The sequence below is a fragment of the Balaenoptera ricei genome, chromosome 11, assembly GCF_028023285.1.
Source record: "Balaenoptera ricei isolate mBalRic1 chromosome 11, mBalRic1.hap2, whole genome shotgun sequence".
Taxonomy (NCBI): Eukaryota; Metazoa; Chordata; class Mammalia; order Artiodactyla; family Balaenopteridae; genus Balaenoptera; species Balaenoptera ricei.
In genome coordinates this window covers 50,601,779-50,625,081 of record NC_082649.1, presented here as the reverse complement: position 1 = coordinate 50,625,081, position 23,303 = coordinate 50,601,779, and the positions used below count along the sequence as shown (strand labels likewise).

General features: G+C 43.2%; 1 long non-coding RNA gene across 1 annotated transcript in view; it reads right to left on the bottom strand.

The window, feature by feature from the left end:
- Positions 1–5,698: 5,698 nt before the first annotated feature.
- Positions 5,699–23,303, bottom strand: part of LOC132374067 (uncharacterized) — a 207,700-nt gene continuing 190,095 nt past the window's right edge. Inside the window, exons 2-4 of the long non-coding RNA XR_009505578.1 lie at positions 6,340–6,549; positions 6,064–6,196; positions 5,699–5,958 (exon numbers count right to left, since the gene is read on the bottom strand). This is a non-coding gene — a long non-coding RNA (uncharacterized LOC132374067). The remainder of the gene's footprint in view (positions 5,959–6,063; positions 6,197–6,339; positions 6,550–23,303) is intronic.

Genomic DNA, 23,303 nt, shown 5'->3' with positions numbered 1-23,303 from the left:
CAGCATTTCCATAACAGTGGCCAAAAGTAGCATTACTTTATCTACAACCACACTCATGGGGATAAAATGGATGCAACTCTAGTGCTATTCTCTATTAATAGGAATCAGGGCTTCTCAGGGACTAAAAGCTTAGCTAATAGTAGAAAAAAATTAATATAGGTATGAAACATCTTATTGCCTTTAAGAAACAGACTTTCAAAAATGCCTCAGGAAGACAAAAGAGGCAGCTTAATGGAGTGTACACATTGCAATCATTTGAGCAACATGAATAATTATAGTTCACTGGGACAACATGACTATGAAATGCCTTGATGCATAATAGTACTCAACGATGAAAAAGTGTGAGGTACACAAAAAGTTCATTGGAAAACAAAAACAAGGGCATATTTATTTTTTTAAAATATTTTTAATAAGTAGGTTAGAGAATTTATATAGAGACAGATATAGAAATATAGATATGATATAGATGTTCTGTTTCTTTTATTTGATTTTTCTTCTAAGTAAATAGAAAAGAACAGATAGAGTTAATTTTAAGTCAAATAACTCAAGGAAAGTTAGAGATTTTTCTTGGTTAACCAGAGGAGTGATCACTTCCTATGGCCACACTTAACAGTCAATAGGAAGTCTAGCCGTGTATTAGAGGCTGAGGTATGAGGCAGCATCCGAAGAAGAGGGTCTGCTGCCTAGACTCCCCCTTTCACTCCTTCAATGAGGAAACCACTGGGTGTTTTTATTCCAAATATACTGAGAAACCAAGGCATCGTGAAGTAAAGGCTCACTGCCTGGGACTAAGATTGGATGGACGGGGCGCTCTCGGGGGGGCTCCATGTTGCTAGTATAAGGGTTTCTGATGACTCATTGCCATAGCAACTGAACCTTGACTCTAAGACAAAACTCAGGCCAGAAAACATCAGCTCAGGATGGAATCAATTTTGAAGAGATCCACTAAGATCCCGTATGCCAACCAAAAATAAATGACTGATAACCCAGAATCTGTAAACTCAGCTGGTCTGACACCGCATTCTGTATTACTGTAGCTCTAGGAAAGTAGAAACACTGAGAAGTATAAAATAGAGGGAAGGTATAAAACAAGTTTATAAATAATGAAGACATAAATCAAACCCATAGTATAAATATTTCTTGATCACTTAAGTATAGGTGTAATACATTTTGAATCCCATTGTGATTACTTGTGTGTTTATATGCACGTATGTGCATGGTGTCTGCTTTTGAATTTTCTGAAGCTTTTAAATGAAATTGATAGAGGTTTTATCGAAATATTTAGGAGCAGCTGTCTACTTAAATTTGTAATCAGCAATTAAAGATTTAAGATGATTTGATTCCTAAAGTATGTTTTGATTTATTAGTGGCAAAAGTAGTGTTTGAATGTTGAGGAAAAAATTTAGTAATGAGTAAGATTACAAATGTGAGCAATTAAAAAGTTACCAATAGTAGCAAGTGTTTTCTCTACACCTGGTCACTAAAGATCCTTGATCATTAAACATCCTTGGTCACTAGAGATCCTAGAAGATGTTATTCTCTGATTTTTCCTAGTAGGAATTTTGCCTTTCAATATCAGATCATACACCCAAGGATGGGGCTCTGATTTCTCCTTCCTTCCCCCAGAAGTGCAGGGCTGGGTACACACTACTGTTGGCTTAAACTAAGATTCAGTAGGAAATCTATAAAATAATTATTTTCCATTGTCTACTTCAGTCATTTTTGAGTAAAGGTGGAATGGTTACCAATAATGAAGGAAGCCCTGATCTCAGTCATACACTGAAAGCAAAGAAGCATAAAATATAGCCCTACCCTCCAAGACCTGAGCAAGGAGTGAAAAGAGGTAAGGCAGACTCTGGTACAACGATAATCCTGTTTACATCTCTGATGCACCAAGTCTTTACTGGGAACACCATAGCGGAAATGTGGGTTTTTGTATGTGTCCTCCACCCAACAACAAAAAAACAAATGAGGTGTGCGATGCCTCCAACAGAGATTCGGGCACATTTTCTTACTTTACAGGGTCAACATTTTCAACGTTTATCTTGACAAGTAGTCGTGGGTTAGTCTGACATGCTTTTTAGAGCATCATAACTTGAACTTAGAGAATTGGTTTGAGTTGATCACAATAAAGGCGGAGATGAAATCCCACTTACAAAACTGCGGTGCCAGAAAAAGCAAACCTCTTGTGTAACAGTCCTGACCAATGTGTTAGCTACTCCACGCAATATTCAATATTTCCACAAAAAGGTACCGGCACAACAAAGGCTGTGGACAGTGTCTTGGAGCCTCTTGTAATGGGATTTGACAAAAGCCAGGCACTTTGGGCAGGCTCCATCAATGTTAATTGAAGCAGAAGTGATTCAAAGACAAATAGGAGTCCTTGAGAGGTGACAGGGGGGCTTGGGGATTGTGACTCTTTCCTTTTCCCATTACCCCTTTATATTTAATTACTTGTTCTAGCCAGTGAATTGTAATTTGATTTGCCATTAGGTGACTCTCGCTTGGTCTCATATGTTAGCTGAGTCTTTCACTTAAAGGAAAAAATGTCTCATAGCCTGTGACGGTGCCTGTTTCACAGGACGGAAATTATTCCCTGGCAAGTGGGTCTCTAATTGATAAGGTCTCCTTTTCAGTTCCTAACATTGCAGAGGTATTTGTATTTGTGTGCAAGTTAGCTACTTATTGGAGAGGTGATCTCAGGAAACACTGGCTGAGAAGTGAGGTGTGAAACAAGGAAGGAAAGGTAGCCAGCAAAAGTGGGTTCACAAACTAGTTCCCACCATGGGCCACCGAAGTGTCACCTCATTGGGGACCTCAGAGCCAGCTTAGACTGCACCTCAGTCCGTCTCTCCAAAGGGTGAGGGAGGTGGGGCATTTATACACCAACGCTCCTCAGTCCTGGTTGAGGGCTAGACTCAGTGGGGTGGGGAGAACGCCCCAGAACTTCCGGCCTGGGGTGCACACAGGTACCCCAGTCCAAGAAAGCCCTCAGAAATAGGGACAAGGAGCCAACTGCGTCTGCTACAATCTGCCTGCAAATATGTAAACTGCTTTCAACGCCAGTGGTCCTTCAGAAAGACACACAATAACACCACCTCCTTGATAAGATGTTGGAGGGAATTAGGAAGAGGTTATTTCTGTCCCACTTGATGATGCCCTTAATACAGACTTTGGGAACTAAGGTTAGAGTCAGTATCGTTTTGCTGAAGAATCTAACATCGTGTCGCCTTTAGTAGGTGTCCATTCATTTACCCTTGAGGTAGCTCCTGGGCTCAACATTCCTGTCTGCTAGGCCCTCCCCTGGGTGCATCACTCTGGAACATCAGAATGCTAAAGAGAGGTCGAATTCAGCACACGGTGGGCTGAACCTGGATCCCACTCAGAAATAGGCATATTTTTTAACTTAAAAAATACTAATTTTTAAAATAAAACCTTTAATTTTCATATTGATTTGCTGTTAGTTGGCATACATTTGCCGAGCTTAGACAATAATTGTAGGAAGCAGGCAGGAGAGGATGGTAATCAATGGCCCCAAGTTACAAGGAAGGACAATGAAGTTCCCAAGGTGAGGTTCAAAGTCAGAAGGCAGTAAAGCAGACAGGGGCTGGGACCCAGGTGAGGGAACAGCTGAGCACAGTGGTAAAGAGCCCAAGCTTTGGGGTCAGGTAGGCCTGGGGCATCCCAGCTGGGACTCCCACCAGCTGGGGGTCTGGCCCAGTGACCCAGCCATTCGTACCTCAGTTTCTCGTCCAAGTAATGGGAGGTGACAGGACCTACCTCATGTGGGTTTTGTGACAATTAAATGAGCCAGTGCTTGTAAAGTGTTGTGCCCAGTGCCCAGTATGTGGTAAGGACTTAATAATTGTTACTTGCTCTTGTGTTATTATTACCATTTTAATGACTTCAAGGTAGAAAGTAGGAAATGTTCTTTCTACTGTGCGTGGCTTGAAGTCCAGTGTAATATCCGTGGGACTATACTACGTATCACGGCAATCAGAGCAAATTCTGCTCGCCACCCAACACGGAATGAGTTACCTTAGCTCTGGTCTGTGCGTCACATTTGAAATCTCATGTGTGCAGGCGGGGAGTGCTTGGGGTTTTCTGGAAACTGCTTTCTGCTGAAGTGGCAGATCCAGTCTGATGAGGCCTGGGTGGAATTCTTCCCCGAGGTGAATGAGACCTCTGTGCCAGTATTTAGAGAGAAACGACTGCCCTTGGATGCCCTGGGCCTGGTGGCGAAAACAGGTGAGAAAGGTGGCATCTCACACACCTGAGTGCATGTCAGTTTCACTTTCTGTAAAGGCAGCAGCGTCGCCCCTGAGGAGGGGGTGCGGCCCGACCCTGTCCTGCAGGAGGGACCAAGGTGTCTGGGTACAAGGTCCAGGCAGGGGCTGGCAGTCTCCTCCCTTGACTTCTGCCCATGAACCTCCACCTTTCCTTCTAAACGCTTTCAGCAAGGAGACCTAAGATGAAAATCAGAGGTTACTCGGTGCTCTCAACCAAAGGCCAACTCTAAGGAATTCAAATGTTCTTTCAACTCTTTATTAAGAAATAAAATCCCCACCATTTATTGAGTGCGGCCCCAGTCCAGTGTGTGTACAATGTGTGAGAACCAACCTTGTGATGTCCTTTTATGGGCACTTAGCACCATCACTATGGGAAGCACCATTATCCTCATATTTCCACATACTTTGTGTATGAGGAAATGGAGGTTCAGAGGGTGTGTGCCCTCAAGTCTCACAGAAATAAATGGGGCTCCAGAATTAGAGCATGCTGGCAGACTGCAGCACACTGGTCTCACAGGGCAACGCCTGACTAGAAAGTTCTGAAGGTGACTATAATAGGGAGAGCAGAAGAGGTGGACACACATGCTGACCCCATGTGCAGACATTCCTGAAGGACCAATAGCGTTGCATCCAGCTGAGATCTCTGGCAGGGCAGCCACTCACATGCCTACCCTGGACTTTCCTGCAAAGCCAATGAGGACACAGGACTGCAGGAAATGGACAGAGAGCTTGCTGCTGAGTCAGTGGAAGGTGTTTTATTGCGAGGCACGCACAGTTACAGAACACAAGTCAGAAACGCCACAGTCTACGCAAACGCAAACACAGAAGTGGGTCTCGTTCTCAGATTCCTCCAGAAGGGGCACGGTTGACGGGGCAGGTGATCTCTGGTCCCTGCTCTACCTTAGAGAAGCATCCACTTACTCCTGGTTAGTTTACATTCAAAGTATTTGAAGCCACTTTTGATATCCATAATTTCTCCACCATTCTAGCTGCAGGATCAGATAGGAATTAAATTTCCACCTACAAGGTTTGTGTTTCTTTGTGGAGTATCATACACCTCAAATAGCATGCAAGAGGCCCGGGTATAATATCTGTTTGATTTATTTCAACCCCAAGCGATGCCGCACTGACGTTGCTTCAGTAGCGAAGCAAATGGGACTCGGGCCATTACCTGGATCCAGATGTGAAAAAAAGGAAGAAAGAAAATGTATTTTTAATCTAAAGATAGGTACTACACACATCAAACCATGCAGCCCCATTTACTAGATAATCTGGGATGACAATTCAAAAATCCCTAGGGACAGAATTGGTTCATAAACAAGGCTAATTTCAGCCACAGAATTATATTTTCCAAAGCAGTTCTTCTCTTACAATCCCCAAGGTCAAGGAAGAAAAAAGAAAAGACAGGGGGGGAAAAAAAGCCAACCATTCAAAAGCATCCAGAACTGGTGTCAATTGGGTGATGACAAAGCAAAGACAGTCCAATCAGGAACCGCAGCTCAGGGTGCTCCAGGCTGAAGGGTGCTGGGCTTGCGTCCCGCTCTGGGTGCTTCTCCGTTCCACCTGCTGTGCTCTGTCTTGGGGACCAGCATCCTCCTCCTCATCAGGGTCCTTCAGCAGATCCAGGACACCTGAGAAGACGGTCCATCCTCCAGATAAAAAGTAGAACCTGTGGAAGGACACACAGGAAAAGGCCTGTCATGCTGGGGCCCAAACCAACTGACAGCTAAACGCCGATGTAGTCAAGGGCAGAGGGAAGAGTGACATTCCTCACCTCCTCCAGGCTGGCTTCCTGCCGCCTCTCCAGGAAGGTGGCTTCATGCTTGGGAGCAGCTAGTGGCGTGGAATCTTTGAGATGCTGTCGTGAGTGCATCCGGGTGTCCATCACCTCTCAGGCCACGATCTCTCTGTTGACAAGAACATAAATCAATTCCCCTGCATCACTGGCCTATGGAACCTTGAGGAGAGGGAGACACAACAGAGCAACACAGACACACGGAAAGGAGGGGAGGGAGGACAGGAGACAATAAACTCAGAAAGGATACTCTACCTGACGCCTGTCCCTGGGGTTCCCCGGGGCAGCCGGGTGCCGACGGGAGGCTTGAAGTGCTTTCTAAGACTGCGCAGAGGTCTCAAAGGTCTGAAAGGTCGGGAAGCATCATTCCACTGCCGGGCGGGCACCTGAGCCCAAAACTCAGCTCCTCGAGAACCTCAGCCAGCCTCGCCCCAACTCTCCCGAGTGGGTCCTGCCACTGAGATACTATATAACAGAGAGCAAAACGCAGTGGATATTAGCCGGGGGTGGCAGCGGGCAGGGGGACAGGCAGGGCAGGAGGGGCGTCAACCACCACCTGGGCTTCTCTTTAGTGAGTTCAATCAGCTTCCAACTCTCCATTTGCCACCAGGTGACAAATCTCTAAGAGTGTCCCCCAGGCCAGTGGTCCACACCCTTTGGTGTGGCTCCTGAAGGAAGCTTCTGTCACAGTCAGGCTCCCTGCCTAGGGCAGCAGAGCTCCAGACCTGGAGTGAGACAGGCGCCTGGCTCCACATCTGCCGCTCCTCCCCCAGAGCCCAGGGCCACCCCTCTGTCCTTCACAGGACCTGTGTCCCCAGAACACGAGGTAAGGAGCACACCGGAAAGAATGGGGCTGAGAACCCCCGGAACTTGGAGAGCTACCAGGAAGGCGGAGAGAGGAAGGCATTCCAGAGACACTTATCCAAACAAACCTAGCTGCCAGTGGGTAGGGGCTGGAGGGGGTAGTTTGTCCTGGGCACACGTAATAAAGAGGGCACATTGTCTGTAGAGAATTTAAAAGTAATAATAAAACTAAGAGCCAGTGTGCTTTTCACTACGACCATGCACTCACTGGCAACTCTAAGCAGTATGGGTGGCAAAATACTCCTTCCCACCCAGACAGACCCCCCACTCCTTGGCCTCATCTCACCAGAGTCTTTGATTGTGCCCCTTCCTCCACCAGAAATCTGCTTTCCCCAATCCCACCAGCCATATCCAACCCACTTCCAAGATCCATTTAAATGCTATGCCTTCAAGGAAGACTCTCACGACCCCCCTGGCTGGGGGTCATCCCTTCCCCATCTTAACTCCGAGGGCAGCTTACCTACATCTTTCATTTCTACCTTACGCTAGTGTTAAACATGCAAAAGTGTTATCTTGCCTACTAGTCGCCATGAAGATGCGGTGGAAAGTGTATGGGATTTGGAATCAGGCCTGGGTTAGAACTGCAGCTCTCACACTGAACTAGCTGTGTGATGGTGGGCTGGTCATTAAACCTCTGTAGCTTGTTTCCATGTCTATAAACTGGGGAGACTCTCCCCTCTCTCACAGGGCTAGGCATTCAATTAGAAAATGCACACAATATGCCGAGCCTGAGATAATAGACCCTCTAAAGTTTTTTGTTTCTCTACTCTTCTTAAAGATAGAATCTTATTCTTTTGTCCTCCCTTCGCCACTCCTGCAGGACTTCCCAAGATGTCATAACATGTGGAAGGTACAGAAATGTGGAGGGTATTAAAAATGAGGGTATACAATACCTACCACATAGGCCTGTTTGGAGATTAAATGAGGGAATACTTGTTAGGCTCTTAGATCAGAACCTGGTACATGATATGAACGACAGAAATGTATGTGAAATAAAACAGTCTTGTGAGTTCACATACAACTCCTTGACTCCATGAAGCACTCCAAATACAGATTATCAAGACCTTCTTCCTCTGCTTCAAACTCCCTCCCACCTTCCCCAAATAAAAGTATCAGAGGTAAACGGAGATGGTAGAGTGTTTAGAAAATCACATAATGTTAGTGCTAACATACCGTTTCCCCCTTTAGGTAACTAATGCATACTAAGAACACACAACATGCCAGGTACCACGCTAAGAATGTTACCAAGAGTGTCTTATCTAACCCTCCTCTGAACCCTATGAGGAGCTGCCTGACTATCCCTATTTGACAGAAGCAGCAACTGAGGCACAGAGAGGTTAAGTTACCGGCCTGTGGATGCACAGCCTGAGAGGACGGAAGCGTTCTGTGCCATCTGGTTCAGGAATCACTGGCCACCATGGCTGCCAAGCTCTTGAAAAGTGGCTCATTCAAGGAACTGAATTTTAACTTATACTTAATTTTAATTAATTTAACTTTAGTCACACATGCCCAGTGGCTGCCAGATTGGCGAGTGTGGGTCTATCATATCTACAGACCTCACAGGGGCCCTTGTTTGATGTTGGCGTCAACATGATTTGCCCTAGACATGAAGTCAGGGCAGAACCTTCATCAGGGGCAGCGGGGCTGTGCTATTTACAGAGCCTAGGCTGTGGGGCAGACACACTTGACTTTGAAATGCAGGTTCTACCACTTACTGGCTGTGCCCACAGCACATTAGTTCACCATCCTGTGCATCTGATCTCTTTTTGGTTAAGGGGGCACAGTAATACCATTTCTAGGGTTAGTGTGATCAAGTAATACAGCATTTGAGAGCATCTGAAGAGTGGGGAAGGGAGGACAAAGATAAAAAAGTAAGATTCTACCTTTAGGAAGAGATTCTAGTGCTTATATATGTTTTCCCCTCATGCCCTGACTTTAGAACTTAATCACCACCCCTCCCCAAGCTAAATAAGGGTCCTTAATGTCAGTCCCCCTGAACAAAGTTCTCGTGTCCAGGCTACTATGATGGCGATTTGTATAACTGCATGGCAGCAGCAGCCGGCTCCAGGAAGAGCAACTGAGGACTCTGCAGTTTCTCTGTTCTCCCAGCCTCAGTTTCTCCACGCCTCCTTCAGAGACCCCGGCACAGCCGCTGTCCAGCTCCCGCTCCTCGGGGGTCTGGGTTTCCCTCTGCAGGGCCCACCGGCTAAGTGTTTAAGTTTGCATCATGCTAACGTCCTCCCTCTGTCCCCCAGCCCTAGAGGCACAGCTGCTCCCTGCAATCACCCCTCTGGAGTCTCAGTTTCCCACCTCACCTCTTGGATTGTCCACTACTGGTTAACAAGGGATGGGGTTCAGGACACGTTCTGCCAGCATATGGCACCTTGCATATTGAATATGTGCAGCTGAAGGAGTCTGAGAAAACAGCAGCAGCAGTAAGCTCACTCTGCCCTCCTCCCCTCTCACTTCCTCCCTGAAACAGATCATAACATCTTCCTGTGAGAGGTACCCTCCCTACACCCAGAGAAAAGGAGCATCCTCATCTCCAAAGACAAAGGGATGCAGAGAAGAATCCCAGCACACAGGCCTTGCTAAGTTCCCCCAGGTCACTGCACTGACCTCACACTCCTAACCTGTCATATTCCTCCACCACGGCCCTCCCCTCACCACACACAGCACAGAAATACGCAGGTCTGTTTCTTCTGGTCTTCATTTCCTTATGAAGGCTCCATGTCAGGTAAAACATATATTAATAAATGTGTATGCCTTTCTCTTGTTAATCTGTTCTTGTCCCTTTAATTTTCAGACCCAGCCAGGGACCCTAAGAGGGCTGAGGAAAATGTTTTTCTCCCTGCACAAGTCTTCCTACTAATTCCTCCTGCTAAAGTAACTTGTGTAGCTTCTGTCTCCTAATCCAACCCAGCCTGAGACACCCTTTCCTCTCCCTCTTCCAGGGATAAACTGTCACCCTGCACATAAGGACGTACAAGCACATCTACTTTTTCCCAGATAAAAGACATCAATAAATTATCAACATATTCTGACATCTCTATGCTAGATTCTCTCTGCCCAGCATCTAAATGCAGGACAGAAAAAGAAGTCAAGCACATGAAATCATATAATTTGACAGATTAGAGAGAGTAATCAAAGCCCATCTCCATGAATGCAGATCAGCACTGGGGACTCCTTGCAGGGGTGTGAGCCAAAGCCTGGGGCCCAGCGACCTGTGTCCGTGGACATATATTTATATATGTCCATATATGGACATATTTATAAATATATACATATATTATTTATATATACACATATATTTATACATACACACAGATGTATAGGTACATCTGTATATGTACCTATACAGATCTATAGGTACACGTTTATATACACACAGATCTATACGTACACATGTTTACATATACACAGATCTACATGTACACGTGTATATATATATATATACACACACATAGATCTATACGTACGTAAAATTAAAGCATTTGCTGAAATGGCTGAAGTGACTGGAGCTGGAAAATGGTAGTTTTCTACTAAGTTTTAGTTCCCCAGGAGTAACCCTAGGAGAAGGATTTGAGAGCTAATAGTTGATGGGGGTGTATTGGAAACACCAGTGGGAGGACAGGGAAAGGGCAGCGACCAGTAGAGGGGTGTCGCTGGGCCAGCTGTGGGTGACGTGGACACTGGGGCTCGAGCCCATGGGGACTCTGGAGAACAGCTGAGACTCATGTACCTCAAAACTACCCCGGGCTCCATCAGCTGCTGGCTGAGGATGCCCCTCAGGAAGAGGTAACACCCAGAGATTCCTGGACTGCCATGCTCAGGTGGTTTTTGGAGGAAACACTCATGCAAAGAAATGCAACTAATGGCAGTTGGAGGCTGGCCTCTGAAAGGCCTGAGGGATGAGGGCGGGACCCTGGCAGCCTCTGCCACATTTACGGTGCTGATGAGAGCCATGGCCTGGAAGGGGGGTGGTGGGAGGGAAGACTGAGGGAACTGCCATCTATGAAGACCTGAAGTGATGGGGTGACACTGAAGCCAGGACCACAGGCTTTCTCCTGCAGGTTCCTCGGGGGCTTGTGGCCCGGCGGCCAAGGGAGGGTGGTCCAGGCTCCCAGCTGCAGCAGACAGGAGGCAGGAGGCAGTTTGGAGTGAGGGTTCAGGAGTGGTGGCTGCTCAGTTAGGACGCCCGTGGACTCACTCACTGCCTGGGCTGCAGGCCACGTCGGGGCTGGCAGATAGATTGGCCCCATGTGGATGTGAGACCATCACTTGATCTGTGGCATGAAGTCCTGATTCATCCACAGGAACCATCGCAGAAGGACGAGAGCAAGACTGGCCGGGGATGCGATGGGACAGCGTGTCCTTCAGCATCTCAGCTGGGTCGGGGAGGTGGGGTGACCAGCGAGCAGTGGGGATTCGGCCTGGTGTCCTTCTGTATTTATAAAGGATGAGGCTGACAGCGCTGGCGGAGTGGGCCAGGGCGGCTGCGGTCAGTGCCTCTGAAGTGGATCTGCTGTGGAACAGGCTCGTCTGGTACCGTGTTGTCTGTATGCTCCCTCCCCAGAGAGTTGGCAGATCTATATAGGTACCTATGGATCTGTGTATATATAAATATATGTACCTATAGATCTGTGTATATATAAATATATGAACGTATGGATCTGTGTATATATAAATATGTGTACATATAGATCTGTGTATATATAAATATATGTACCTATAGATCTGTGTATATATAAATATGTGTACCTATAGATCTGTGTATATATAAATATATGTACCTATAGATCTGTGTATATATAAATATATGAACATATAGATCTGTGTACATATAAATATATGAACATATAGATCTGTGTATATATAAATATGTGTTCCCAGGCTATGTTAATTGGATTTATAAATAATGAATGATATATATCTGGCTGATATTTGAGCTTTCATGTATTTTGCATTGTGCTGATTCTGTCTCTCCTGTAAGTTGATAAGATGCTCAAAGGCCAAGAGTGCATCACGTCCTTTTTCTATAATTTTACACCATGCCTGGCATGACGCTCTGCAGAGTGAATATTCAATCAGGGCCGACAGAGAGGAGGCCACAGAGGTCAGGTCTATTTGGTCCATGGGCTTGTCAAGGGTGAGAAAGCTCCTAAGAGAAGGAAACTGGGATGCTATTTTCAACTCTTTGAAGGATGAGCCTGGAAGCCCAGAATGGATGCTGGCACTGAGACAGGGCACAAGTCAGGACAGCAGGGTCAGGTGGTGCCCTCCACACCCTCCAGGCCAGCAGGACGGGAGATGCTGCAGTCTCAGATGTGCTCTCTCAGCCCCTTTCTGAGTGAGAGTCCTGTCCAGGTCAACTGAGCCTGAGGGCCTAGACAAAGTCAGGTCCTTCCCCAGGAGACCTTCCCTGAAAATCCTGGCATTTTTGCTGAAAATCATTAGCCATCTGATTTATTAAGCACCTCAAAGTACATCACAAAACTGAGTGCTAATAGGTGAGGGACCAAAACAGGTAAAGAGGAGGCCCTACCTTGACCCATCTTATACCCTAGAAGGGAAGATTGGGGGACAATTATCAGAGGTAGGTAGGACTGAGCACTAACACCCCTGACTACAAACACCCCCCTTTGCCTGGGGCTCTCAACCCTCTCCTGGCTCCACTATTTCCCTTCCTAAATAAAATAAAGTTTCATCAGCCATTCTAGACCTGGAATCGTTATTAACCAGCTCCCCCAGGATGCAAAGATTTTTTTTTTTAACATCTTTATTGGAGTATAATTGCTTTACAATGGTGTGTTAGTTTTTGCTTTATAACAAAGTGAATCAGTTATACATATACATATGTTCCCATATCTCTTCCCTCTTGCATCTCCCTCCCTCCCACCCTCCCTATCCCACCCCTCTAGGTGGTCACAAAGCACAGAGCTGATTCTAAAGGACCTTCCAAATCAAATCAAAGAAAGGTGAAATGACACTCTGTTTCAGAACTGAGTATTTTGTTGCATTATTTTCTAAGCCTTTTGCAATTGACAATCCAGATAAGGTATTGATTAAATAGATCACTCGCATCTGCAGCTAGGCTGCTAGCAGAGGTCACTGTCACAGCCCTTCGGCCCTTCCTGGTTGAATCTGGTGCCCCACAAGTGAATGGCCACTCAAATCCCTGCACTCAGCCCCTTGCAGGGAGTCTTGCATCCCTGCAGGCACACGGGGAATCCTGCCCACAGGTTGCACCGTGCCCCAGCTCTGGGAACCTAAAAGAACATTTCTAAGACTTTATCTGGAGAAATCACACCAACATATGGTTTTACATAAATCTTGCTAAATGAGAAAATTTAAATTCTATAGCAGCTTTCTAAAAATAATTCTAATTTGAATAGAGAGTCCAGCCCTTTACAGATCCCAGACTGGTTTGCTTTCTTTCCCCCATCACATGGGAACTTGAAGAAGCTACAACAGTGACAAGCAGACAGAGCAATGGGTAATTCATCTGGGAACGAACAATAAACAGCTGTCACAATGGCTGGAAAGAAGCCAGAATTAAGAAGGGTGTGGAGGGACGCATGTGACAACCAGAGACCTCTTCGCACCCAACGTGAAGACGCATAGCAAACTTCCTCTAACTGCAGCCTGTCTGCAGAGAAAGGCTTCCTCTGACAGCCAGATAAATTGACTTAGCCAACAAACCATCATACACGAGATACATCAAAAACACACACAACAGCCAGGGCATGTGGTCTCAGAGTGAAGCTCTAAATGATCTTGCCAATTCACAAGGATTTTGCACACTCTTTATGGGAGAAATTCTCTACTAAACTTTTCACACGTGAGAAACACAATGCCTGTGGGATGTTTCATTAGTCACCTTCAGAGCTGCAGGTCAACTTAAAGAGAACCATGGCAAAAGGGAAAAAAGGAACACATTGCATCAAGCTTATTTACTCTCCGGGTTCTTTGCATGCATGTTACGGGGCCATCACTGCCTGAGGATAATGTCACGTGCTGCCAATGACTTTACCCACAAGGAAGGAAGAACTGGGCACTTCCTTAAGAGTCATGTGAAAAATATTCCCTACTATCCCAAACTGTGCCCAAGTTTGCACTGAACTTAGCATTGGCTATTTAAACTGTAGAAAGTTATCATTTAAACATGGCCCCTTGGTAGCCCTGTTAATGTTGAAAGTAGCTGCATACTAAAGCGAGGCTTATTTGAATGAAGTCAATTCTAATTCTGCCTGGTCTCCAATCCTAAAGCAGTTTAACATCTCCCCACCTTAGCTCTAAAGCAATTCTTTTCCTTCACCCTCATATTGCATCTGTCCTTGACAGTCTCTGGGTATTATGAATCAGGAACGGGCAAGGGATTATTAATTGTGTGGAGTGTTTTTATGATGCTGATGGTCAGTGGCCCAAAGAAGACGACAAACTCCTATTTGAACGTTTTAGACACATTCTTGTCTTTAGCAACTGGAGTATAAACTCCCTGAAGGTTGAGCCTTCTTATGCATGTTCCTTTTGTAAGTCTCATGATGCCTAGTCGAGTGCTGGATGTTGAGTTAAGGTGACTATATTTCCTAATAAAAAATCTGATGCTCACTGTAATAGGACATAGCTTTTTTTCCCCTCTGTGCTATACAGTAGGTCCTTGTTGATTATCTATTTTATATATAGTAGTGTGTACATATTAATCCCAACCTCATAATTTATTCCTCCCCCAACCTTTCCCCCTTGGTAACTGTAAGTTTGTTTTCTAAGTCTGTGAGTCTGTTTCTGTTTTGTAAATAAATTCATTTGTATCATCTTTTTAGATTCCACATATAAGCAATATTATTTGGTATTTGTCTTTCTCTTTCTGACTTACTTCACTTAGAATGGTCATCTCTAGGTCCATCCATGTTGCTGCAAATGGCATTATTTCATTCTTTTTTATGACTGAGTGATATTCCATTGCATATATGTACCACATCTTCTTTATCCATTCCTCTGTTGATGGACATTTAGGTTGTTTCCATGTCTTGGCTATTGTTAATAGTGCTGCAATGAACATTGAGGTGCATGCATCTTTTCAGATTATGTTTTTCACTGGGTATATGCCCAGGAGTGGGATTGCTGGGTCATATGGTAACTCCATTTTTAGTCTTCTAAGGAACCTCCATACTGTTCTCCATAGTGGTTGTACCAATTTACATTCTCAACAACAATGTAGTAGGGTTCCCTTTTCTCCACACCCTTTCCAGCATTTTGTAGACTTTTTGATGATGGCCATTCTGACTGGTATGAGGTGATATCTCATCATAGTTTTTATTTGCATTTCTCTAATAATTAGCAATGTTGAGCATCTTTTCATGTGCTTTGGGCCATCTGCATGTCTTCTGTACTAGGAGCTATCTTGCAGTGCTTCCAAACTGGGGTTAGACGTCCCCCAGGCTTCCAAGGGTAGGTCCCAGAGAAGTGTCCCTGATAAGGATGGTGCCAATCAGCCTCCTCCCGAAGAGCTTCCACTGTTTCTCATTTACTCCTCTCCCACTTCTACCTGTAACCCGCTGATTAAAGACAGAGGCTGGGAAGGAGATTGTCAACGCCAGAAAGCCACATGTGCAGCTCACTGATGTCAATACTGCAAAGAATCTGCCAGATCATCACAAAGGGGAAAGAGACGTGAGGTGCCAGCATCAAACCCAAACAGTGACAGGGCCAATTACAACTCCTCTCACCTTCCTGAAGTTGAAATGTCACTGACCCTGGAGAAATCCTCTGTCTATAAAAGCCCCATAAAAGAGGTACCACACCACTATGCCTCACATTCCCATGGATGCCCTGAGGAGGAGGCCAGGGGAATAGCCCACACGCTGTGCTATGCAGCAAACCTGTAAATGCCTTGATTTTGGAGAAGGAATCTTTAATTTAATCCAGAAGTCACAAACTCACATGAACTCAAAGGCCCTGGAGGTAACAGAGACAATGAAGAGGGCTGGGTGGGTGCATGTGAAACCTGATATCACATGATTTCCATTCCAGTGGTCACTTGTCACGGAGGGATTAAGGCCTGGGGATGCCAGATCTTTCCATTTTTCAAAAGAAGTCAGAAATCTAGATTATTTATGGCAAGCTTCCTGGTATTAAAATATTGGCAACTATAAATTTTTGTAATTCCCGTGCTGGCAAACAAGAAACATCGAGCAGGCAGATTTGGCTTGTAAGTTACCAAATTCCTAGGTTTCCTCTATAGATAAAATTATAGAGGTAGAAAGAGTCAAATTGCAATGGTTTCAATGTAAACATATTCATAACCAAGAAACAAGTGTTTAAACACTAAATTTTACCAACATGGACACAGAGACCCAGAGAGAAAAGCAGTGTAGTCTGGTCCCTGCTGGTGGGTGGCAAAGTCAAAATAGAGAGCTAGGTTTCCTGACTCCTGGCCAGTAAACTTTTCCATGAAGCTCTAGTTCCTACTAAACTCTTGGATCACAAAGTGCTTTCTCTGTATTGGTTTCATCAATATATTCAATATTAACCAGTAGGCTGGTGCTATTTTGTTGTTGTTAATGACTAATGAAATTGATGTGACCCTGTCTTAATTTATACAAACTGGGAAGAGGCAGGAGGAAAAAACACTAACCGACTTTCTCTCTTATATAAAATCCAAAGGATAATTTATATTTTTCAACAAAATCCAAAGGATCCACTAATTTTCTTTTTTAAAAAACTACTGTATGAAGTGCCCTGCATTCTGGTTTATTATACAAAATTAGAATTCGGTTCTCTTTTCATCTGACAGTTCTGAAACCAACGGTCCTCAGGACCACCAACAGTACTGTCTGATGTCTGCAGGGAAAGAATGATACTTAGGTAGACAAACAAAATTATCCCAAACCACTGTTTGTCTAAACAGGGCTTATGGATATCCACACTGTCAAGGTAAAACACTCAGGAATCCAACATTATCTTCTATGAAAGCAAAACTGCATAAAAATATTTGGAATGCTAGGTAAGAGTCAGCATTGTAAAGTATCAGGAAAATCGACAGTTGCCCAAACATAAAGTTCCCTTCAAATCTAAGGCGAAAAACGGGGCCCTATTTGTTAAAATGTGTTTATTGGCTACTTTCTCTCATTCATCTGCACTTCCTTTCCTTTGTTCTTGTCTGTTCTTCACATCTTGTCTCCTGTTAGGACCTGATGTTCTAGAATCCCACTTCTTTCTCAGGTTCCCACCCTGGTTCCATGGCCACCACGTGGAGATCAGTCTCTTCAGAAAGTCTGTGTGAAGCACGCACAGCCTCGCCATTTAACCAGGCTCTGGGAAGACTCTTCTCTCAGGAAATTCCCTCCTCTGCTTCCTCATTTGTTTAAAGCTTCTCATTTGTTTAAAGACTTAGTGAACACTCACGGGGTTAGACACTGACCCTACCCATTCAGGCCCATTCATCCAACAAATGGCACTCTTCGGTGGCCATTGTCACCTATATCTAAGTAGGCCCTTAGCTTTAAAGCTGCAGAAATAACAACAATCATAAATTTAAGTCCTCAAGGCTTACTTCCAATCACCTTCTCTGTCTACTTAGCCCTGATTCTATCAGACAAAGTTAATCTCTCCTTGGCAATTTGGTCTCAGTCACCACAATTTCTTTTCACTAGTATTAAATATGTATTCTGTTACCTGCTAAGTTGCATTTTAAGCTCCTTGAGAAAAGAGACCAAGTACTATCGGCATTCGGAAATATTCCACCTAGTAAACACTCACTAGAATGTCCTATACTTAGTAGGTGTCCTTGTAGTAACTTGTTGAATTGAATTAGGCCCAAATTCATGTCTGGTCATCATTTTAAAACACATCGACCTTTGAAGATTCTTCTTGGTGCTCTCACTGGAGAAAGTGGGGTGAGTTCATCACTGTGTTGGGCAACATGAAAAGCCAAATGGATCTGCCTGGCCTTCTGAGTTTGTTACACAACCGGAATGCGAAGCTGGTGAGAAATCACATCTTTCCAGGTTGGCAGATCCATGAGGACCCCATGAAGATACTAACATATGAGCCCGACAGATGGGAGTAGGCATTTCCATTAAAGGCAATAGAGATGAGAAGGAACCTGTCATATCACAGGGCCTATCTGCCCAAGGAGAGGGTTCAATTAAAATGATTATTTATATATGTTCTGTAGAGCTGGAAAGACTCCATTCTTTATACCCCCTTGGGAATCTGGCAACGGACAAAGAGTATGTCCATTTTTGTGGGTGAAGCAAAGAGTAACTCAGTGAATAATCCCAGATCCCTTAGAGATTTAAGCTCTGTCTCCTGAGCTCAGACAATGGAATGTTTAGGCCACAGATTTCAAGACAAAGATCCTTTGGCAGGTTTATCTGTCCCTAATCAGAGTGTAAGAGCTAATGACAATGACATTTACTGTCATTTTCTAGGCATGGCTTTACAGAATGAGGTTATTTATTTCTTCCTAAATACAGATATGATTTAGATATTCAGTAGTGGCTTAACAATGGTTTCCTAGGCTAAAACACATATAAATAGCACAATAATTCCACTTAGGTAAGGTTTTTTACCATAAAATAGACCTGCTTATTAAAACAATTATCTTTCTTTATATTTAGTCAAACAATACACAGAGCAATAGCAAAGAAATTCAAACACCTAGTACATTAGGTGCCCCGTTTACAAACCTTACACTGTTATCAGTCACTGCTCTCTCTAAGCGTGATCACAGATAAACCTGATTGGACCTCCTGACGCCTAAGTTTCTTACCTCTGTGTGTGTCTATGTGTGTCTGTGTTTTGGGTGGGGCTCTTTGCTCAAAAATCATCTACCCAGCATTATGAGTGTCTAACTCCACGTGGCCTTTCTTCATATTTAAGTTTTCACTTTCTCTAACATTGAAATTAACAGAGGAATACATCTCTCCTGTCTGCCAGACTACTTAGCACAGAATATTCCCTTTTTCCCTTTCCAGATTTCCTGGTTTCTCTTCTTTGCATGGCTTTGGCAAAAAGGATAAAACAGGCACTCTAGAGATATGACCAATTTTGTGAACCCTTTTATAGTTTATTTCTAATGTGAGAAAGAGTTCTACAATGAAATTGAGTCACTCTGTCTGTTACTTTAAGGTTTACTCCACAACCCTCCATAGCTGCTGCTCACAGATACTACACTATTTTAAAAGTACTTGGAATTACTTAAATACTTAAGTACCAACTTATTTCAGAACTTTTCCATTAAAAACGTGTAAATAAAATATTTTCTTTATACACATACACCACACACAAGCACACACAGTATTTAAGTGCCCATAGGAACAAACTATATTAGATCCTCTGACATTTGTTTTTTCCTAAGAGCTTATATTAAAATAGGCAACACTGACTCAGACAGACAGATAGTGGGCACTCAGCAAACACTACCTCATCACCAGACTGTGAAGGACAATGAAATGCCTGTCCCATACACCAGGGGTCCCCAACCCCCAGGACACAGACTGCTACCAGTCCGCGGTCTGTTAGGAACTGGGCCGCACAGCAGGAGGTGAGTGGCGGGTGACCGAGAGAAGCTTCATCTGCCGCTTCCCACCGCTCGCATTACGACCTGAACCACACCCCCTCCATCCATGGAAAAACTGTCTTCCACGAAACCGGTCCCTTGGTGCCAAAAAGTTTGGGGACCACTGCCTTATACCACAGCCCCAGGGCTTCTGAGCTGAGAAGCAAAGATAGGTGTAAAACTGAGGAACACACTCCAATATCTAGTGACACTCATTTCCAGTAGGCTAAGGAGGCTGAAAAATCATAAATACTGAACTTATCGAACAAAACAAAGAACCAGGACAACATGGCTTGAGAAATGAAAAAGGGAGATGGCTCAGTTAATGGAGCTGTCAGATTTCTTTACAATGTCTAAGAGAGGATGAGGAAATAGTCATGAAGCACTTGACTGAGTCTGACACACCAGAGCCCAATAAATCAGATCCTAAAATGCTGAAGGCTTTATGGGGTAATTGTAGAATACTCAGTAAAACTCATTCTGGTTTTTTTTTTTAACATCTTTATTGGAGTATAATTGCTTTACATTGTTGTGTTACTTTCTACTGTATAACAAAGTGAATCAGCTATACGTATACATGTATCCCCATATCCCCTCCCTCTTGTGACTCCCTGCCACCCTCCCTATCCCAACCCTCTAGGTGGTCACAAAGCACCAAGCTGGTTTCCCTGTGCAACGCAGTTGCTTCCCACCAGCTATCTATTTTACATTTGGTAGTGTATATATGTCCATGCCACTCTATCACTTCGTCCCAGCTTACCCTTCCCCCTCCCCATGTCCTCAAGTCCATTCTCTAAGTCCGTGTCTTTACTCCTGTCCTGTCCCTAGGTTCTTCAGAAACTTTTTTTTTTTTTAGATTCCATATATATGTGTTAGCATATGGTATTTGTTTTTATCTTTCTGACTTACTTCACTCTGTATGACAGACTCTAGGTCCATCCACCTCACTACAAATAACTCAATTTCATTTCATTTTATGGCTGAGTAATATTCCATTGTATATATGTGCCACATCTTCTTTATCCATTCAGCTGTCGATGGACACTTAGGTTCCTTCCATTTCCTGGCTATAGTAAAGAGTGCTGCAATGAACATTGTGGTACATGACTCTTTTTGAATTATGGTTTTCTCAGGGTATATGCCCAGTAGTGGGACTGCTGGGTCGTATGGTAGTTCTATTTTTAGTTTTTTAAGGAACCTCCATACTGTTCTCCATAGAGGCTGTATCAATTTACATACACACCAACAGTGCAAGAGGGTTCCCTTTTCTCCACACCCTCTCTAGCATTACTGTTTGTAGATTTTTGATGATGGCCATTCTGAACGGTATGAGGTGATACCTCATTGTAGTTTTGATTTGTATTTCTCTAATGATTAGTGATGTTGAGCATTCTTTCATCTGTTTGTTGGCAATCTGTATATCTTCTTTGGAGAAATGTCTATTTAGGTCTTCTTCCCATTTTTGGATTGGGTCGTTTGTTTTTTTGATATTGAGCTGCATGAGCTGCTTGTAAATTTTGAAAATTAATCCTTTGTCAGTTTCTTCATTTGCAAATATTTTCTCCCATTCTGAGGGTTGTCTTTTCATCTTATGGTTTCCTTTGCTGTGCAAAAGCTTTTAAATTCATTAGGTCCCATTTGTTTATTTTTGTTTTTATTTCCCTTTCTCTAGGAGGTGGGTCAAATAGGATGTTGCTGTGATTTATGACACAGAGTGTTTTGCTTATGTTTTCTTCTAAGAGTTTTATAGTGTCTGGACTTACATTTAGGTCTTTAATCCATTTTGAGTTTATTTTTGTGTATGGTGTTAGGGAGTGTTCTAACTTCATTCTTTTACATGTAGCTGTCCAGTTTTCCCAGCACCACTTATTGAAGAGTCTGTCTTTTCTCCACTGTATATTCTTGCCTCCTTTCTCAAAGATAAGGTGACCATATGTGCATGAGGTTATCTCTGGGTTTTCTACCCTGTTCCGTGGATCTATATTTCTGTTTTTGTGTCAGTACCATACTGTCTTGATGATTGTAGCTTTGTAGTATAGTCTGAAGGAAGGGAGCCTGATTCCTCCAGCTCCGTTTTTCTTTCTCAAGATTGCTTTGGCTATTCGGGGTCTTTTGTGTTTTCATACAAATTGTGAAATTTTTTGTTCTAGTTCTGTGAAAAATGCCATTGGTAGTTTGATAGGGATTGCATTGAAACTGTCGATTGCTTTGGGTTGTTTAGTCATTTTCACAATGTTGATTTTTCCAATCCAAGAATATGATATATATCTCCATCTGTCTGTATCATCTTTAATTTCTTTCATCAGTGTCTTATAGTTTTCTGCATACAGGTCTTTTGTCTCCTTAGGCAGGTTTATTCCTAGGTATTTTATTCTGTTTGTTGCAATGGTAAATGGGAATGTTTCCTTAATTTCTCTTTCAGATTTTTCATCATTAGTGTATAAGAATGCAAGAGATTTCTGTGCGTTAATTTTGTGTCCTGTGACCTTACCAAATTCATTGATTAGCTATAGTAGGTTTCTGATAGCATCTTTAGGACTCTCTATGTATAGTATCAGGTCATCTGCTAACAGTGACAGTTTTACTTCTTATTTTCCGATTTGTACCATTTTCTTTCTTTTTCTTCTCTGATTGCCATGGCTAAAACTTCCAAAACTATGTTGAATAATAGTGGTGAGAGTGTGTAACCTTGTCTTATTGCTGATCTTAGTGGAAATGCTTTCAGTTTTTCACCATTGAGAACGATGTTGGCTGTGGGTTTGTCATATATGGCCTTTATTATGTTGAGGTAAGTTCCCTCTATGCCTACTTTCTGGAGGGTTTTTATCATAAATTGGTGTTGAATTTTGTCAAAAGCTTTTTCTGCATCAATTGAGATGATCATATGGTTTTTATCCTTCATTAGTATGGTGTATCACATTGATTGATTTGTGTATATTGAAGAATCCTTGCATTCCTTGGACAAATCCCACTTGATCATGGTGTATGATCCTTTTCATGTGTTGCTGGATTCTGTTTGCTAGGATTTGGTTGAGGATTTTTAGGTCTATATTCATCAGTGATATTGGCCTGTAATTTTCTTTTTTTGTGATGTCTTTGTCTGCTTTTGGTATCAGGGTGATGGCAGCCTTGTAGAGTGAGTTTGGGAGTGCTCCTTCCTCTGCAATTTTTTGGAAGAGTCTGAGAAGGATGGATGTTGGCTCTTCTCTAAATGTTTGATAGAATTCGCCCGTGAAGCCATCTGGTCCTGGACTTTTGTTTGTTGGAAGATCTTTTAATTACAGTTTCAATTTCATTACTTGTGATAGGTCTGTTTATTTTTTCTAATTTTTCCTGGCTCGGTCTTGGAAAATTGTTACCTTTCCAAGAATTTGTCCATTTCTTCGAGGTTGTCCATTTTATTGGCATATAAAATAAAGATTATTGTAGTAATCTCTCATGATCCTTTGCATTTCCTTTGCTTTTCTGCAGTGTCAGTTGTAACTTCTCTTTTTTCATTTCTAATTCTATTGAGTTGAATTTTTTCCCTTTTTTTCTTGATGAGTCTGTCTAATGGTTTATCAATTTTGTTTATCTTCTCAAAGAACAAGCTTTTCGTTTTATTGATCTTTGCTATCGTTTCTTTCATTTCTTTTTCATTTATTTCTGATCAGATCTTCATGATTTCTTTCCTTCTGCTAACTTTGGGGGTTTTTTTGTTCTTCTTTCTCTAATTGCATTAGGTGTAAGATTAGGTTGTTTACTGGAGATTTTTCTAGTTTCTTGAGGTAGGATTTTATTGCTATAAACT